Source organism: Plectropomus leopardus, chromosome 19 (genome assembly GCF_026936395.1).
Source record: "Plectropomus leopardus strain MGB_pleo_1.0 chromosome 19, ASM2693639v1, whole genome shotgun sequence".
Taxonomy (NCBI): Eukaryota; Metazoa; Chordata; class Actinopteri; order Perciformes; family Serranidae; genus Plectropomus; species Plectropomus leopardus.
Genome location: NC_142194.1, coordinates 10,695,999 through 10,716,687, shown reverse-complemented (window position 1 = coordinate 10,716,687; position 20,689 = coordinate 10,695,999). Strand labels below are relative to the sequence as shown.

The following is a 20,689-nucleotide window of genomic DNA, read 5'->3' as shown; positions in this document are numbered from 1 at the left end:
GTAATTAACTTCAAAGACACTGGCATCAGTGGTAATGGCCTGCATGCTGTGCTGATAGTTCCCTCCCTGTGTGGTGCAAATGGAATTGCCACGGCCTTAATAACTCATCAGAAGGAGACCTCTCCATACTGTCTGCCCTGTCATTCAGAGACGGATCAGTGAAACGGGCAATCAGGCAGATTTGTTTAAAGTCTGCCGTCTGCTGCGTTCCTGGCTGTCCGTCTCTGCTGTGAAAAAACCAACCAATCTCACACACTGGGAGCTAATTGCTGTTCTCTTGGGTACCTTTTCTTCTTCACTGAACAATTCCTTGCTTTGTGTTTATTGCTGCCAATACAGGATGATTGATTATTTGTGTGAAAAAGATGCAGTGTAGATGGACAGATTACCTTTTGTTGTACTAAGTGCTGTAAAAGAACCAATCGAAATCTATTGTTGGTTACCACTATTAAGCCATCTGCTGTAGCAAATCAAATTTCAAACTGGTTGTATTACAGTTTTTCCCATGTGGTGGACGTGAAAGGCTGCTTTCTTTGGCACTGATTGCGAAGATAAAAATATCCAAATTGACAAAAGACACTATCTATTTTTCAGTGCCACACTGACATCTCACCAGGGTTCAGGGTAAAATGACACTGTGGAACAAAATAACCCCCCAAAAAATCAAGTTGCCCTCGTCTGGAGTGGCAAGTTTGCTCTGTTCACTTGACACAGCCAAACTCTACAACTCGGTCCGTCACCTAATGCCAAGGAGCCAAGTAAGTATTTTTTTTCAATAGACTTACAAGGCAAAATGACTATCACTATCCAAATTTGATAGATTCATACCGGTAACATTTCAAAAGTCTAGAGGAGCCGCATTATTAAATCATTTTACTCCAATGCAAGTTAGCAGAGAGCTAAATTGAAAGTTAGCTGCTCGCCTGGAGGAAGTTTCTAGTGTATCTGCTCTATGAGCCCAACAATGCTGAAGATCTGGGTAATTTTATACCCAGAAAGTGGAACTTCTTTGGCTTCATGTGTCACTGAGCAATTTTCTTAGTTCTATTTATACATCTATGCATTTCACAAGCTCTCCTAGCTTTTATAGTCAACTGAACTTACAAAGTGCCAAGAAAGCAAATATTCTTACACCTATTTTCCTTATGAAATGGAAAATTGTAACCGTACAACTTCTGCATTCAAGTTTCTCTCTGTCACCAAACTAAGATTAGCTCCCAACAAACATGAACTCTGGCTTGGTTGAAATTAACCCTTCATTTACAGAGTTACTTGTAGAAATATGCTGCCTCTTTCTCAGCTCAGCTGCCTGTTTCTGCAAAAGAGACTGACCTCCGGTGCCACGTGCTGTGCAATACATTACCTCAGCATTTCTGTTTCAGTTTAACAGAAAGAAAAGTGTCTGTATTTTTGACAGTATTTAAAGTCATACCATCGGGATTTCTTATTACCCTGGTAGTGCTACAGCCCATGCCTACTAGACATGAATTTACTTGCAAGGTAGGAATTTTATTCAATTTTTCCCATACTGTCCGTGACTTGTGGTCATATTCCATACTCATATAAATGCTCTCACACAATAGGAATGACAAAAACACTCCACAGTCTTTTTAATCATTCATTCCACAAACCGCAGTGACAGATGATCATTATACCTGGCTGGAGATGCAGTCTGTGCAGCGGAGACCACACTGTCCTACTTCCTCGACTCTCTGGTATTTCAAATGGAGGAAATTAATTGCATGGCCTGCTGATGGGCCCCTGAAATGCCCTTTTTGTTTTGATTCAAAGCAAAGCGCTGGCTCACTCTCTGGCTACAGAGAACTCAGTGCACCATATCACAGAATATTGTTAAAATATCTTAGTTATCCCCACAGACCTCTCTGTGTTGTTGTCTTTATCTTCGACTGCAGAAGATTAAAAGACCTTTTTTTTCTATTGGGCATAACACTAACCCATTTACAGTCGAACTCAGATGTTTTCTGCTTGTTTTCTCTTTAAAAAATGGTGAAAGAAACTCTTGAAGACACTGTAAGACAATTTGCCTCAGTACATGTGTCTGTCCTCAGAGGACCAGAGGAGAGGAGTCTACTTATATATTAGAGTATATTTTATTATTCAGTGCTGTTTACATAGCACGACAGCTTAAACTTGACTTATCTGCGGGAGCAACAGGCAGATTAGAGGTTGCGTTGGGACTGGGAGTCAGGGGAATACTATATGAGGTTATCCACAAAGCGAGTCGGTGAGTTCAAGCGAGCAAGCCTGATCCATTTTACCATGAAGAGTTGATAAAAAATGGTTAAATCCTTCATGAGAAATAAATCACTGAGTCCCAATTTATAAACCAGGGTTCCCACGGTCATGGAAAACCTGGAAAATTCATAGAATTTCACTGTTACATTTTCCAGACGTGGGAAAGTCATGGAATCAGTCAAAATCATTAAAAGTTTTGGAAAAGCCATGGAATTTAGCTGTGTGTACTTAAATTGTTACAGTAATCTGACAGTGATGACCTTCCACATAATGTAATAAATCAGCAAATTTATTTGCAGCTGATGATGTAACGTAGCTCTAATGTCTAATGTGTCAGTGTTTAATGTTTCGTTTTGCAGTTGTGTAAAGCGATACGCGCACCTTGAGTGTTGCAGTGTTGCCTCCCCTCTATACGAACAGAGACATGAGTTTTAACTATAAACTTTATGAAAAACAGCTTAATACAGATGTGGAAAGTGCTCATTATGAACAGCAATGTGCTGCTCTCCTTCACAGCTATGGAGAAAAGAGAAAGCTAGCCTGATGGTTCAAGGTGTGGAGGAATATAAAACATGAGCACACAATAACAGAGTGGACTCAAAACCCTGCGATGAAGAGACTTGGGAGACCTTGAGAATAGAATAGCACATTCTGTCCACAGAGTCCTCGTATGCAGCTGCTCAGGAGTACTCTCGACCTACTCTCACAGACTGATTTTAACCATCCACTGTCATACTGAAGCAGCAGTTTGTCATTCAGGAACAAGCCTGTCCACACAGCCATTTCCCCTTTAGGACCACTTACAGATTCTCCAAAGCAAATAAGCAAAAAAACTGAAGAATAGAGTAAACGGCTAATGACTTCAGACTGTAAGCAGAAAATCAGTGCTGCCTGCGGACTCTGGCAGTTTCCCGTTTATGGCTTTTTCTACACAAACAGCCGATGAGCTGACTGTAAAAGCCAATACTGGCTGAAGGGCTGTAAACATGCATTTAATGCGTGTTCTCTTCTGAGAAACAATCTCATCCTTGCTACTGTGACCTCTTAACATTTTCCAAGAGACGGGAAGTGGATTTTGGTTGACGTCCACCAAAAACACAGGAAGTACTGTGGGGCTAGAGTGTGATGGAGGCAGTCAGAAGGAAGAACAAAGATGGTGTCATCGCTGTGTCAGCTGGAAAAAGATGTTTTTCCGCCACGCCACTCACAATAATTAAAGTTCAGCATGAGGCCACTGCAAGGGTGATACAGCCATGAGACTGAGCCTGACATGTGACACTGAGGAAACCCCTGTGATTGGTTAAAGTGGGGTTGGTGATAAATAGCAGCTGATGACACTGATACTGCTTCCTCCAGTGTCAAAGCTATTTTAATTTGCAAGGGGGATCTTAAAGGGACAAGAGCTCTCTCCATTAGGATAGGTTTTCTTTGTAGCATATGATGCGTTTACATATTCTCAGCAAACAAATAATCATTTTTAGATTAGATTATTTTAATTGATAAAAAAAAAAGTTGTGATCCTTATGTAATTTTTACAGGTATACTATGCAGGATTTTCTTAAATACAACAAAGACAATGCAGGCCTTCTGTCTGCATTTTCTTTTTTTCTTTTTTTTTTGGCAATGTTTGCAATGTTACTGGGCACAGTGTGCAAGTGAGGGCAGGACTTTAAAAAGGTAGCAGTCAGGTGACAGGCTGCACACATCCAAGAGAAAGCTACCAAAATTGTGGCTATAGCACGAAAAAACAGAAAATACAGCAGTGCAGACAAAACTCGTTCCAAAATGAGACTCAATCCAAGGTTGGCTTTCAGTTTCACTGGCAATATTGTTTATCAGCAGTAGCTGATTCATGCATAATACCCTACTTGGCGACACCCTTGGTTACCCCCGTTTATTATCAGAGTAAAACGCTGATACAGATAATCGCTAAATGCCAAATATCGGCCCCGATAATCTGTCGACACCTATTTAATTCTACAGCAAACACCTTAATCAGCTATTTTGTTTGAAAATCCACAAAAAGGCAGCTGGTTTATCTGTTACAGTGCAACCCAACAATCTTGTACTGCTACATCCTGATTCTACATACTGTACATACGCAGATATCTGTTTATAGGATTATATTTGCTGTGGCTAAAAAGTATAGATAAATACATTTACAGTAAATGAGGTTCTCCTGTGATAGTGACATCAAAATGTTTAAAGTAATAGAAAGTAAAAAAAAGAATAATGGTGAGAAATCGCAAGCAGGCAGCTGGATATGCCTCTAGTCCCTCCGAACACACAAGTAACAGTCAGATTTTTTTGATGATTGATTTTTTTAAACCTCATTTGAATCATCAAAATAAATAGATGCTCAAAATTAAAATTTTAAGCCTTAACCATGGAGCATTTTGTTTTTAAAAAAATGAAATCAATTGGCAAAGGCATCATTGGTGGGAGTAAATGAAGCGAGAACCAAAGCAAGCTGCTGAAGCATGAAATTGCTCTTTACAATAGCTTGGGAGTACAAGAGAAACATCTGGAAATAGGATTGCATTGCGCTCCATCTCTACGGTGTACCACAGAGTCCACCGATAATAGAGCGAGCGGGAGCCCTATGACCTGTCAAATATGTCACTTCCTTCTCTAGCGCCCCCAGGGGCTGCAGCCCCATTTAATCATGTAAATCATAACCATGTAACACCAGGCAAGAAAGAGAAGATCAGTATTCACCGCGCTCAGAATGGATTCATTCGTCATATTACCGAGGGAGAAGTCATCCATCACATTCCCCCAGATCACACACACTGTTGACCGAAGATCAGAATCTAATCTCCAGGAAGTCAGGCAGCAGGCCCCCCCAGGAGACCAGAGGACCCGTCCGTGACCCGACTGAGGAGCCGCCGGGTCAAATTATCAACGCAGCCTTCGGACACTTTCACTGCTGCGGAGGGTGGCGAGAAATGTGGCCTCTGCCCTGGATTCATAACTGCTGCTCAGCTGGGATCTCAGACGGAGTCCCAGTTCAGCACTTTCTTCCATCTTATCTTTTATTCATTATTTTAATTTCAGCAGCCTCCCACTGCCTGGGCTCCTTCTAAGGTGGATAAGTGCTTATGATGGTGTCATTAAAAAGCGCAGAAAAACAATGGCCCCCATTTAAATTATTGATTGCGGTAATGGATATGTTATGAAGAGCATGGGGTGCTCTGGTTTCCACACAAAACACATACAATGCGGCTAAATTGGGATTGAAAATGAAAGCGGAAAGATAAAAGAAAAGGTGAAAGGCCATGTGTTGTATCTGGGATGGGGCCTACTTTACATCAAATTATGAATAAATGATAGTAATTTTATTTAAAGAGCAGCATCTTTAACACAATAAACAATCAAGGAATTCTTGTGTGAATGAAAAGGAGCTTCAAGTTTGAGGGGCATATGCAAAACAGTGCTGTGTTCGCACAGCAGCTTCCGATGAATAATGTATCAGGATGAACTTAGATGTGATGTGTCTGTAACTTATTATCTAACTTTAGAAAATTTATACCCCGATGAATTCAAATAATTCTGGAGACATCCTTGCGTGTATTTCCATATTTTCCTGCTATTGTCAGTTTTTTGGAGCTTTCTAACAGTGATCTTCTAGTCACTTTAATTCAGTTTCTCCATTTTATCTTTTGTCTAGCTTTCTGTGTCAGCGGTCAGATGTCGTCTTTTCTTGATCACAATCTTTGTTTGTGAAATATTAATCTATGTTGCCGACTGATTTTTTTAGATGAAGGTTGAAATAAAATACATAAGAGAGACGAGAGACATAGGAGAGAGTTCAAGAATGCTGACTGACAGTGGAAACTTATATTGTGAGTTAGTTGTGGAGGAAGCAAGTGAACAAGGAAATGTGAAATACCACTTCCCTTACACTCTGTGTTGCGTAAGAGGATTGGTTGTTTTTGGGATTTGTGAAATATGTAGCCATCGGTTTCTCTTCCCCTCTCGCTTGTTTTAAACCATCAATAATGTGGATGCCAACTGCAGCCTGAAACCTTTATGCTGAGCACCATTAGCAACTCAGCATCAGAACTGTTTTCTTAGAAGTCAGATAAAAAATGAGGCTTCCCAGAGCCAGTCCAACTCAAAGTGTCAATATTGGGATTACATTAATACCACTTTATTGATGAAAATAAGAGAGGAACACAGGCATACTGGAGACAGCAGTTGATGCTAGAGTTTGCCCCTTTACCTAATCTGACTGTGTCCTTCAGACGTCCACCTTTTCATTTGTTCAACACCTGCTCCTCCTCACCTCCTCACTCTCTTTATGAGACCTGACAGGCAGTCTCTCTACATGTGGACCAAAGTTCAATCTACTGTTAATTTTCCTTTTTGACAAGAAGCAGACAGAGCTGGGGGAAAGCAGTTGGTAATTAATCCAATGGGAATGTTTACTGTTTCCAGTGGAATGCCTCTGAACCCAAAGTGCAGCATAAATGGCTCCAATCCAAATCGGCTTACAGAAAATTTAGGGGGAAAAACCGTAACACTTGTATAAAGGGAAGAAAAATGTTGTGGCTGGGACTTTCAAGGCTATATTTACAATTAAAACAATATTGCAGTTGTAGGGTATTTTTCCATCCACATGCTGTAACCCGTTGACACTCTTGACATTTGTAGGACACATCTGTAAACACTGTTCTGTGCTCTGGAGTCACACCGTGCTTCATGTTGGTAAACCGCTACTAAAATGTGCCTTTATGGCACATCTGTGCAACATATAAATACAGTATGTATTTTGGTTGACTCAATGGGTCTATTGTGAGAGGCAATAAAGTTGAGAAATTGAAGACATAGATCCAAGTGCTCGGGATGTGTTTTAACAACAGAAGTCGTGAACATAAAAATGTGAGTGGCCAAAAACTTACATGCAACATGTGACTGATCCTGGAAAAAAAACATCTAAACATCTGTGTTTCGCATGTTTGTTTCTGCTTTTATGCTGTTTTCATTTGCAACCCGCAGTCTGAGTTGTATTCACCAACCATGTTTGGCTGGGTCTTAGTTACCTGCAGGTAGTTACCTGTGAAGGGGTGCCTGGTGGTGCAGTGGATGGAGCTGCACCCCATATACAGAGGTTGTATCCTCGCTGCAGCAGCCGCAGGTTCGATTCTAGCCCTGACCCTTTGCTGCATGCCGCTCCCCCTCTCTCTCCCCCTTTCAGGCCTAAAGTGTCCTGTCCATTAAAGTCTATAAAAGCCCCCCAAAACATCTTTTAACAGTCCCTATGAAGAGGCAGAACACATTGGTAGAAATCTTTGAACCCATCGGCTAATGTCTAATGACTTTTTGACTCTATATTATTATTATATATATTTTTTCCAATTTATATGAATTCCAATGCAGAAATCTGTTTATAAAATGAAGCCAAAATGATCTGCGCACAAAGGAGGATGCAATAGCCTGGTTATCCATTTGCTACACCAGATTTCCTGAATTACTAGCCATTGCCTCCATCCAGAGGCTTTCTATACGCCAGACAGATAGAAAGCTTGAAAAATGTTATTAGCTCAAAAACCATAAGGTTTTGAGTTCCTTTGATTGGCTTTCAGAAGGATTTTGCTGAGGATTTTCAACACAAAGAGGAATATGTCGATCATGTACATCAAACATGGCTAAGGGAAGACACAAAGTCTTACTAAAGTTGGCTCAGGTGATTGAGCGTATATGAATATGTCTGATAACTATAACTCCCGTCCCCCTTCAGGTTCCCATGCGCCCCCTAAAATGGTATTCAGGACACACCTAGATGTTATTGATATTATAAGAGACAAGATATCGCTTACATTTTGGATATCATAATATCCCAAGTGTTTTCTTTTCCTGTTTTTTAAAGCTGTATTACAGAAAAGTGATGTATTTTTTATTGTAATTTTCTGAACTTATCAGACTGTTCTAACTGTTCTATCATTTGCATTTACCCACTTACACATTATATCCACATTACTGATGATTATTTATAAAAAAATCTAACTATGTAAATGTTTTGTGAAAGCACCAATAGTCAACCCTACAATCTTGTTGCAATATTTATATTTAGGTATTTGGTCAAAATACCCTAATATTGATTTTCTCCATATCGCCTAGCATCAAATGAAGAAATGAAAGGCATCAGTAGTGGAGATAGGAAGTTTTCACCTGACAGTGATGACATTATTCTCAATGGTGACTTTTTATTGGTGGCTCCAGCTCGGGGAATTCAATCATAACTTAATTGTTTCAAATCTATCACACTAAAGCCTCATCAGCAAACACTTTACAGCTTGTTAGCAGTCAACGGTGTGATTATATGAAATTCCCAAAGTACATGTCACTACTGTATGTAATGCGTGAGGTTAACACAATGGTTGTGGGATTAATTTGTAATGTGTAGAGGGGTTATTAGTCTTTAATTCATCAATGACTAATGTTCCTTTCATTGATCAGAATGAAAGGGAGACTTGAGATATTCATTGTTCTCAGTATAAGCATATATTTTAAGTAGTTGCCCAGTAGACAGATGATGATTATCGTACCCTGGACTCATATAAGCTGCAGTTACTGAGGCCTTGACGGCCAAGTAAGGAAGCTAAAAGGAGCTCATTTGTTAAGCCAAATGAGGCTTGAGAGAAACTTTCTTTCCAGTCGAGCTGCGCCACTGCTTTTTCTCAACTTCCATCGAATAAAGTTGTTTACTTATGACTAAAGCTGGAGGAAAACTTGAGTATCTCCCAAAAAACAAACCAAAGTTGTTGTCAAATCCTGCAGTTGTGAGGATTCCAAGAGTAACTTGGCGCAATCAGACAAATTCAGCTTTTCTCCGCAGAAACATTGATGGCTGTTGACGCCCAGAAGTCAGCCAAGTTATTAAATACTACATTTCCATATGCGACAATGTGTGATGATGATGAAGAGAAGCACCACAGGCTGTGATGTTTTCGGAGCAGCTTCCTGTTCTGTCCTCCAATTCCCTGCTTTCCTAAAAGATCTGCAGGAGACCCATAGTAATCCTGTGCAGTAGCATTTCACACCTAGTTAACAGTCAGAGTTTCATCTCTAACTGTGCTGAGCCTCCTGCCAGATAGGGATATGTGAACGGATTGAGTGTTAGCCTATGACTGCCAGGAAAACGTGTGAATTAACAAAACGTAGGCTATTACTGAGTCGGCTGGCTTACTGCTACGCCGCTCGGGACCGGGCCTGATGCAAACAGTTTTAGGGAGGCTACTCGAGGGCATCCCAGCGGATCCATAATATTAACTTGGCCTGTGGATTTTAACTTATGAGATGCTGTGCTTTATCTTCTCTGTGCCACATTATACATGTGGCTCCACAATAATGAAGGCTTGGACAAATTCTCCAGGCTTAACGGACAAGCAGGCAGGTTAATTCTCCAAATTAAGGGTGAGAATAAAGAGGTCCCCCTCTTAATACAGAGGATTAATTGCATGGTATCTTAATTTTCAAGGTTGCCAATATGTTCCGCCTCTCTCACAGAAGGATCACTTGAAGTGTAATTTGAGTGCGAGGTTTAGCATAAATCACAATAATACATCTGTCCTGTTCAGTATGCGTTGGAAGTAGATTGTAGCAAGAAAAAAACAGTTTAATCACAACTCTACCTGCTTGGCCACTTCCTGATAAACGGAGGAGGGGGAGTGATGTTCTAACTACAACAGCACATCCATCTTGCAAAGTGTAAAAATTTCTCTGGTTCGCCAAAGGTTCATACTGGCAGCGTCTGCCTGCACAGATATAAAACTCCAGCTCCAAATTAACTTGGCAGGGATAATCCCACAAAATGATAGCTGCAGCGATGAAAATAACATTTCTACAAATTCCTTGTGACCCAGGCCGGGTCGAAGTGTGTCTCCACGCTGCCAAGGAGTCTGAAAAATGCAAACAGCCCCTGCAGGTGCGTCTGACGCTTCTGCTGGACATTTCGAGACCGTCTGGTAAACGGAACTCGATGTTGACCTTTGAACTCAGACAGACGCGCAGCTCGATGGCAAGTGCATGCAAGTTTTTTGTTTACCCGTCTGAGCTTGTTAAGACGCCGCCTCTTGCTGTGGTTAAATTAGCCCCGGGTCCACTGCTGCTTGCACTTAGAATCACCACCTCAGCCATATGTTCACTTGCATGGAAGGTGGAGAAAAATTTGTCTGCAGTTCATCTCAGTGATGAGATGAAATTATCAGGAAGAATCTTAATGTTTTTTAGGTCATTCAAAAAAAAAAAGAAGAGTGTAGTGAGAATAGGCTGTAGTATTGAAAGGTTTCACAGTTGCTCATTTAAAAGGAGTAGCCAGAGGTAATTGGAAAATGAACACATCTCTCCCCGGCGCTGTATATTGTCGAGGTCCCCACAGGTCTGTGTGGAGGCCCATTAGAGTGACATCTGGAAGACAGATACTGTCTACAAACACACACACACATACACACACAACCACTAATACTGGGTGTATCTGCTAACCTAAGGGATTCCATGGCAACACATGAAAGAATCCACGATCCCGTGGCTGTGTAAATATAGAGTTTAAAGTTGTGTGTAAAAGCAGAATCATGCTGCTTTTATTTCTCAATTTTGTTTCTCTATGGAAAGAAAAAAAATGTAAATGCGAATATCAAAAAAACTGAAGTCTGGATGTACAATCCTCTCTGAAATATAATTATTTCTTTTGATTGAAACTTAAGTTAGAAGGAATCTGGTGAGTAATAACGTCACTCATTTATGAACATGTCTTCGTATTTTTTAATGTTTTAGGAACATTCTCTGACTAGTTAAAGGTACAATGTGTTACACATAGGATTGGGTATCGAAGCCTGGTGCCTTCCCACAAGACAAATACCTATCAGACCCAATCATAATTCAGATTTTGGTGCCTCATTTCAGTGCCAGATTATGTGAGTAGTGAGAGCGAGCGACCGTGTGTGTGTGCGGGTGAGGCTGCAGCGAGCGGAGCAGAGAGTTTAGTAGCAGTGCAGCAAGTTAACAGAAAAGCCACTGAAGTTACCAAGGTGAGTTAGCCTCCCAGGCTCCCTTAAAGTGGACTTGTTAAGGTGGACCAGCTTTTCTCATTGCAGTGACCGTCTCAGCCGCTTTTAAACAGATACAGATTTTGCTGTTAGCATACCAGCATGATGAACAGCAGTGACAAAAAAAAGCATTGTTTTCCGACCTCTGAAGGTTCATAAAGTCTGAACGTATGTCCATTCCTCGATTATATATTCCTTAAGTCCGTCAGGATCCAATGATCAAAAGAATTTAAACAGTTTCTCATAAAAAAATATTCCAGGTTGTGAATATGGATAAAGTTGTGTCATGCTATTTGCCCAGGTGCTCTAAAAACACACTCTCTCTCTTATACAAGTAATTTTTCGGTTTAATTTTTTGGTTTAAAGAATCAGTCTAGTTGTTGCCTATATCCCATTTTGCCATACATAGTGTCATTTTGAGGCAGTTACAGCCTGCTGCCAGCACTGTCTTTATTCTCCTGCTCCTTTTTGCTTTGATATGTTGGCATATGTTAGAATTAATGCCGTTGTATTGTTAGGTAGCAAGTATGTGACAGTACGCCACGGGCAGTTTTGCAGAGTAATGCAAAAGAAATGTAACAAGTAGTGTAGCAAATTACCTTCAGCATATAGTAATTAAGTAATACATTACTCTTTTATTTAAGTAACTAAGTAAGTAAGCAACTTTTTTTGAGTAACAACCCTGACACTGCTTATATACTGCATGTCTATCACAGCCTCTCGTCCCTGAATGTGAGTCTTCTTGGAGCAGGAAACGCCTTTTGGGCATGTAGGGACATCTTATTCAGGTGTAAATCGGGGGGGGTTTCAAAGTCTGACACCTGTCTGTTTGTTAAGATTTGAGTTGAGTTATGCCTGTGAGAGGGAGTGTGAATTTCAACACAAATTGCTGCAATTGAGCGTTATGAGTTTTTAAGTGACTTAATTGGCTTTCACCTCAAGCGGCGTCTTTATTGCACGTCCCTCGCTAACTCTCCTGCCACCTCTCACAACCTGCTCCTTTAAAGAAAAAAACAACAAGAGAAAAGTCATTAAAATACAGAAACAATGAACCTTAGCTACACAATTTTTCAATAATTTTATAGCTAATAATGAAGAGATAAGACCAGTGATGTATTTAATAAACAGGATTTTTTTGCATAATTGTAAACACACAATTTTCTCTGCATAGCTAATATTGTTGTCCCACTCCGCACAGTCCCATAAATCAAACCCCTAGCTGCAGAAGGGGGCTGTTCTCATTCGCCAGACTCCATCCATACCACACAACTGGGTACAGATGGTGAGGGAAATAAAAGCCAGTTTAGTTTCCCATGCGTCATTAATACAAGCAATGACCCCCAACTTGGCAGCGGCGCACAGCAACTCTGGGATGCCAGATTTACCTTCTTACTCAGCACCTCAAAGTCCCCGCGTGATGTCCGCAATTACACGCAATGTTACGCAGGAAAAGAATGTCCTGCGGATATGTCAATAACAAGTCGCACATGTGAAAAGTCGTACGTGCTCTTGACATGTTGGTTTTCATGTGTGACTTGTTTTCTTGTTGCCATTATTGCTCCATAATCAGCACCCTTTTTAATTGTGACTTGTTTGTGATATGTTTATATTGGGAGTTGGAAATCTTGCATGTCCAGAAGGCATACTGTATGTGGTGTGAATTTACAGGCAGATTTTTGTGTGACATTTCTATTCAAGAGATGTATCTGACTTATAGATGTCTCAAGTACAGTATATAATTTCTGTTAGACCAGTTAAAATGACTCTAAAAGAGTTAAGAGCTTACAAACTATGATCACGGGCATTTTTACCCGTGATTTGTTGATGTTGGGAGTTGGAAATGTGATGTGTGGAGACTGCATACTGTAGTGGTGGGTCTTTATAAGCATATTTTTGTGTGACATTTTTATTCAAGATAAGTATCTGACTTATAAATGTCTCGAGTACTACATATAATGTCCTTAGACCAGTTAAAATGACTCTTAAAGAGTTTAGACCTTACAAACTATGACAAGATTGACCACAACCGGAAAGCGACTGAAGCAAGGAAGACGCTGCTGCCTTTCCTCCTTGTTTACTAGAGTCAATAACACTGGTGGAAAAAACCTCCATGCAAGTCATTCACGAGATAAAGCAGATTAATGTCTGTCAGCATGTTAGCTTAATCACTGGAAGCTCATCAATCACAGTGACAAATGGCCTTGGACCGCTGCTTCAACCAGACAGCATCTTCTTGAGCAGTTGCTCTTCCACAGCCACATAAATCCTGCCCACTGATCCACTACTCTCATCAGGAATACATAACATAACTTCATTGGTGGAGCCATCCATCACTGGGCTCCTGCATGGACCATTATTTTAAGTCCATAAGTCCAAGTTCTGCACTTAAGCGCAGCCGGAAAGCAGCCGGATACTGTCTACGGTACAGATCATTCAATCTAAAACCGGAGCCTGCCGTCACTTGGCTGCGAGCTCACAAAAACAGCAGTCTGTCTATGAAACATTTATGCAACAAAGGGTTACTGGTGACAAGAGCGAAGCTAAAGATGGCATCTTTAAGAGCTGACATGTTTTGATAGGCTGCCGAGCGACTTAACTTTAAATAGACACACTGAACAAAACAGGATGTGACAATCACTTTGTTTATGTTATGTTGCAAAACCTCAATGTGAATACTGATGAGGTAGATGTATGGATCCACTGTAGCAGTTTCAGGATGTGCAGTGTTCAGTTTAAACATCGGTTCTAAATATCTTACAATATGGCACTGAAAAAGTATCATTTTTATACTGATCTGACTATCAATTGCTTATTTTTTTGTGATGAATTCTTTAGTCTGTATAGGATGTCAAGGAATAATGAAAAATCCTCATTACAACTTCCTCAAATTCAAGGTGACCTTTTAAAATGGGATGTTTTATGTGACCAAGTATCTACAACCCCCAAATATTCAATATAAAGTTTGGCATTTTTGGTTCGTTATTGATTTTCAACAGTTAGTTTGTTAATGTTAAAAATGTTGTCAATTAAGCCCTGAAGGACTGCAGAGACTATCTGATCCTGCAAAGTCATAATAAGCCTGAACACAAGTGTTGTATTTACATCAAGAGCTAAATGTGCATTTTGTACTACATACTAAGTGATGCTGTTTGTTTACATCACTGGTGATGTGGGGAAAACATGTGCTCTTGTCAACCTTCATCTTTTTATGTATAATAAAATGAACTAGATGAGCCACAGTTGATCTTACATGAATATATGAGTTAAAGGACAACACAAATTAGATCGGAGAAACTCTTGGTACAACATGTACATGGACAAAGACATACAAAAAACTTATAAAAAATACAAAAGAAAACAGAGCAATGATTCACCCTTATAAAGTCTAATTCACACGTCATACAGTTGTGACTAACGCTGAAGTCTAAACATCCACAAGGTCTTGATCTTGCAGTATCCAATCTGCATGCAGACAGTGAAGGACTCTGAAGCCTCCAAAAATACCTAACCATGGCCATGGATGAATCATACATTCTTCCAGTTACTGTTATACGTGATGACACCCAAATGCTCTGATATTGAATAATATTTCCAAGACAACCTGATTCCAGCTATCAGCTGTGTTTTACTATAAACCAAGTTAGCTGTAAGCTGCCGTCACCAGTTAGCTCGCACAACAGTTAAGGATATTTGCCAGTTACAAAATAGGGCAAAGCTTGAGCAGTATCTAATTTTGCATACATTCATGCTGTCCTGAAATTTCTCTGAGGTATACAGTATATGGCGGTTTAGTATGTAGCGCTACTTACTTTCAGCTTTTCAGACTAATAAATACACATTAGAAACCCAGAAAATGTTCAGAAAAATAATATGCTCACACCTGTTTTCCTTATTAAACAGAGAAAATACAACTGAGCACCTTTTTAATTGAACTTTCTGTCACGGAGGAGCGAAGACTGCCCACATTCAGCACAAATAATTCCTCGACTAGCCGTGGTCACTGGCCGACAGTCGCTCATATGTGTGCCCATACCCCAAAACCAACAACTTTAGTGGGGGTGTTTGCATGAGTAATGTGATGCAAAAATTCACTTTGTGTGCACACGCCATAACAGCAAGGCTACATTACAGAATGGCTAAATTCCAAATTGTAAAGATGTGTTTAAGAACCACAATCTGGTTAGTAAAAGAAATGTATTAGGTAAGGCCAATCCGGCGTAGCCGCAGAATCTTTGAGCTTGAGATACATAAGAAGATGTCATTTTTAAAGGACAGTCGGCTGACCTTGTCATGTGTTAATGGTGCCTGCATATACATGGGCTGAAAGTCCATATGGACAGACTGTGTGCCCTTTGCCCTAGAAGAGCCTTTTTGAGTTGCATGCAATGGCCCCAAATGCACACTTGGCACTAACCTTCCTGCAGCCAGTGACTGAAATAAAAGACCCCTGAAAGAGAGGTCAAATGCTTCATTTAAGAAACACAGAGTGCTGCTTCAGGCTCTTAGGCTGAAAAGGGAGATGTATCCCACAGACGGGGGGAAAAAAAAGGAAGGTGTCAGAGTTATCAGAGCAAGGCCAGAATGTGTGAGTCACTGGGAAAAAAGAGGGGATGCAGGGTATCTGAAGGACTGGTCAGAGGTTTTGGGGATGAGACACTGAAGCTTCGAGACAGATAGTTGCCCCGTCTGGTGCAAAATGTCCCAGACATGCCTCACAAAAGACAAAGTGGAGCAAAAGGAAGTTGGCAGCAAGTCAGGCACCACAGTGTTTATCGGTGCATCTGATTTCTAGTGAATTTTATGACTCATAACACGGCCAGGACAAAATTATATGAATCTATTTCCAAATATGCCCATTTCCTCAGATTTACAATTGGCAATAAAGACGGCCCTCTCCTTTTGAAAATTAAAACAGTGCAAATAAACAAGAGCACCAGTGTGTTAAATCCGTGCAACGCTAAATGCAGTATGGCAGAACAATTCGCACCAACCTCTTCATTTGGACGCAGCATGTCTCTGCTAATAAAAGCCGCTCCGCTGCACAAAATTCACTGTGCATGTTTTGCAAATTACACAAAGACACAATAGTGTAACAACATTGGGGGAAAAAAAGACAAATAATACCAGCTAATTCCCAGAAGCACCCCCACACACACACAAAATACAGCTTTGAAGTAACACGTTTCATCTTGGACTCAAACTAATCCAATGTGTGTTTCTTTATTTGTTTAAACATGTTTTATCACTGTCAGCGTCTAATGACCACCGTGAATCTGAAAAGGGCAACAGCTCTGTGCATGTTTGCTGCCACACTCTGCCTAGTTTGCATGATGAAGTGGCTTTAGAAAGGCCATTTAAATTGAATTTCCTGAGATTCCCCTCAGCCGTTTCAATTGGATTCCCTTTTTTCTTTAGAAATCGCCAACTAAGATTTCAATAACAAAGGCATCCATTCTTTGTCTGTAATACAATAATTAAGCTGGTCTATTACTGAAAGAAGTATAACTGTAATAAATGATGGAAAATTCATCTTAAAAGCTGCGTTTGCTGCTGTGATCACATTTACATGTAATTAAAGTCTGCTTGTAAGACCCGAACATCTTGCTTTTTTATAATTGATTGAAGAGTTATGACATAAATATGATCCATTTATAGTTCTGTCTCTTTTTGCATGCTCTTTATCATGTTGCACAAAGCCCTGCTTCACATGCAGATTTGACAGCGTGTGGCAGTGTGATTCATCGTTTATTTACTTTAAGTTCTTCCTAAATGAATACTTCATCAGCCCACTACAAAGACTGAAGTTAACGCTGCATCTAAATCAAGAACGATCAGGCGGAAATATTACAGCTCAACTTATCTTGGACAGAGCCATTCATCAAAGTGCCTCAGTCACTCTGCGGAAATCTGCAGTGGGAGAGATGAAATGAGCTCAAACAAAACAGAGTGCCTGCAAGAGGCCACGCACACTACACCCAGTCGTGGCATTTAAATCATTCTAATCATCCATCCCACTCGCTGTATAATAATATACTGCAGCGAGAAAGAGAATCCCCCACCAGGTTTACGACGCCTACGTCTCAGCTTCCCACACAGGCTCTGTGTCAACTTGTAAGCAAACTGATGCACACTCTTACACAGTGCACACAGAGACTCTGTGTGTCTCAGGCAGTAATTATAAGATATATTGATACTGGTAAAAAAAAAAAAAAAACTATATAAAGAATATTTTAGCCATGTAGTGAAAGGCAACCATGCACCTCCATCTGCAATAATCATTAGCAAATGTAATTATAATCATACATAAACTTAACAAATTGCCATTATTATTATGACCATTACTAATGTCTGTGTCCCTTTGTATCATTCTGTGTCCCCTCTTTAAAGCAGCTGTGAAAGCAGCGTCGGTGGAGTTTTCCATGAGTTATTTTTCCTCAGCATTTGTTTGTGACTTACGGGGTTTATAACTGATCTGTCGATCCGCTCACAGCTGATCAGATCAGATCCATGGATGAGAGAAGCAGCTGTTTGTAAGTGAAAGCAAACTTTTAGACCCGGCAAAATGACCAGTTTTTCATTTCACTGCATCTGATTTTGTACTGCTCCATCTGTGCCCATAGGACACTCTGGGCTCTGACAGTGTGGTGCTATAAATAAAAAAACAGTATATATATATATATATATATTCCATCAGTGCTCCTAAAATATGGTCTAGCTCCAAAAATAGATTTTTTTTTGTGGTGGCGGATGTTTTAAATGTGGTGGGCCACCACAAATAAATGAATGTTAGGAAAAACTACAGTGCAATGTGAGTGCTATGCAGGCTATATTACTGCCAATTGTAGTCATTTTTGTAACATGTTAGCAAGTCATAAAAAATGCCAGAAAAAGTCATAGTATAGCACGTCATAAAAATGTTTTTTAAGAAAAAGTCACATTTTGAGAACCCCTGATGTATTTTTCAAAATACTTATGGTATGGTGATTATGGCCCTGTGTCTAGCCATGTTATTATTTTCATTATTAGTTATTTATTTTATTATTGTCAGATAATTAGCCACAGCCCCAGAGGACAGCTTTAAATGACTTGTTTTGTCTAGTTAAAAGTCCAAAACCTCTAAATGTTCACTTTACAGTGATACAAATCAGAGATAAGCAGCAAATCTTCACATCTGAGAGGCTGGAGCCAGACATTTGTGACTCAGACATTTAAGTTATCTCTCTTTTTCGACTCATCGATTAACTGCTGCAGCACTTGTGCTCCCGACAACTTCTTCGTTTTCCTCCCATTTGCCTGCCCTTTCTCTCGATTTCTTTCCATATGAAATCCTAATGTCTGATGTGCTGGCATGTAGCTACCGTGTGTGTAATTGAAAGCTCAAGTTCAGTGATTAAAACCCCTTGTGTGCACATTAACTTATCCAACTTGAAAGTAACGAGGGGAGGAAGGAGGGAAGTTAATGTGATGTGATGCACCCTGAGGGTATGTCTAAACCATTAGCCAAAACTTATCAGCCCTCACATGAATCCATATTGTAACGGCGGGTATCGTAGATCTTTATATGTGTTTATAATTTAGGAGTCAGTTAAGGATGACGTGTGAACTGTGGAGGTTTAATCAGCAGGTGCTCAGATGGCTTCTCAGATCTATTTTTCACATTTATAAATAGGATTTCATGTTAGAGGAAATATATGGATTTTTGAATTCAGGGTGAACTTTCCCTTTAAGTCTCAAATAATCCTGTATGGATTTGGCTATGGTTTGAAGTGTTTAAAATATACAGAGAGTTGATATTTATTTAAACAATAAAACGTCAGACAATGGTAAACAGTAAAAAAAAATGTTCATCACAAATTACCAGAGCTCAAGGTAAAATTTTCAAAGTTTTGTCCTTTAAACAGAGAAACTGCAAATCCCCAAATTTTAGTGGGTAAAACCAGAATGTTTGTGCTCAGATGGCTTCTCAGATCTATTCTTCATCACATCTAATGATCAGAATGGGAACTACTGAATAAGATGCAACCAGGTGGGATTTAATCTAAAACTGGTGCAAAAACTGAACATTTTTCCTTTTACGCATGGTGATCCCAGCATTCCCAGTCTGCCCCATATGTGCCTGGCGGCAGTCTGTGGTCTATGTTGTGTCTCAGGTAGGACAAAGAGACGAGAGGACCACTCCGTCCCTCCTGAGGCTTCCCCTGCTCTCATTGGTCAGCGGGAAATCCTTTTGTTTTGTCTCTCACGGTAGAAAAGCCTCAACAACGCATCTCATGAATGGAAAAATATTCCTGCACGATCTCAAAGAAAATGTGCCAAATGTGTGATTCTTAGAATAAAATCCGCCCCTCGTAAAAGTGACCGCGACTCTGAATATTTATTTGTGATTATAATTGATCATAACCGCCTCGATATTCTTCTTCAACACGCGAGACGCGCTGTTAACTCTCCAGTCAGCAGCTCTTTCTTCCACTTTAAACGCAGCAAACTCAACTCTTGAGTTAGATTAGAATACATAGTGACCCATTCATTCTCTACGGGCAGCGGGTGCCTCTCCGCTGAAAGGAGCCCGTTATATTGGCGATGTCTCCGGTTGTATACAGCTCACACACACACACACACACACACAGTCAAACCACCTAAAAAAAAAACTTTTCCATTTCTGCACGCGCTCGCTTCACAGTCTGAAAACCGAGGGCATGAACTTCACCGACTCGGAACTGATGCGCATAATAATAGCAAAAACTGCTAATGCATTGACAGAAATTAAAAGAAATAACTCTGTGTGTGTGTGTGTGTGTGTGTGGGTGTGTGAAATAAAAACCTACCATGAGTTTCTTCTTGCAGCGCTCACGCGACTACCCGGATCAAACAACTTCTCATCGCCGGCTCGTATATTTCCATTCCGGTCACCGGTCACGGGATTAATGGCATTTGTAAGTCCGTGTAATTATTATTTCTCTTCCCCTCCGCTGGCGGTTACATGTGAACAAGTTGTAGAGTCTCTGCGCTGTGACAGCCTCTCTTCTGCTTCTCTCTCAAGCTGCCGGTATGAACGGTGGGAGTCAGTCAGCCTCTCTCTCTCTCACCGTCTCTCTCTGACGGTGGTAAGGGTGAGGGGTGAGGGGCAGCAAAAGGCGGAGGGAGCAGGGGTGCCCTAATGACTGAACTATAACACCCTAATCTCTTAGTAAACAGGAAATCTACCTCTCCTAGAATAAAATTGCGGTAAACATTCAGTCAGTTCACACAAATTATCACACAAAACATCTTTCTTATGCAAATTTCTAAACATTCATGCACATAAATTTGATTTTATTTGGATATCAGTTTCAGATTCTGTACTGAACCCCACAGCCCAGTCACCAGTAGAAAATGTTGTCATC

At 40.3% G+C, this 20,689-nt stretch overlaps 1 protein-coding gene across 1 annotated transcript in view; it reads right to left on the bottom strand.

The window, feature by feature from the left end:
* The window catches only part of chst15b (carbohydrate (N-acetylgalactosamine 4-sulfate 6-O) sulfotransferase 15b), a 46,149-nt gene extending 25,769 nt beyond the window's left edge, over positions 1-20,380 (bottom strand). Inside the window, exon 1 of the mRNA XM_042508576.2 lies at positions 20,132-20,380. The gene's annotated coding sequence lies outside the window, so the exon portion shown is untranslated. The remainder of the gene's footprint in view (positions 1-20,131) is intronic.
* Between the last annotated feature and the right edge of the window lie 309 nt (positions 20,381-20,689).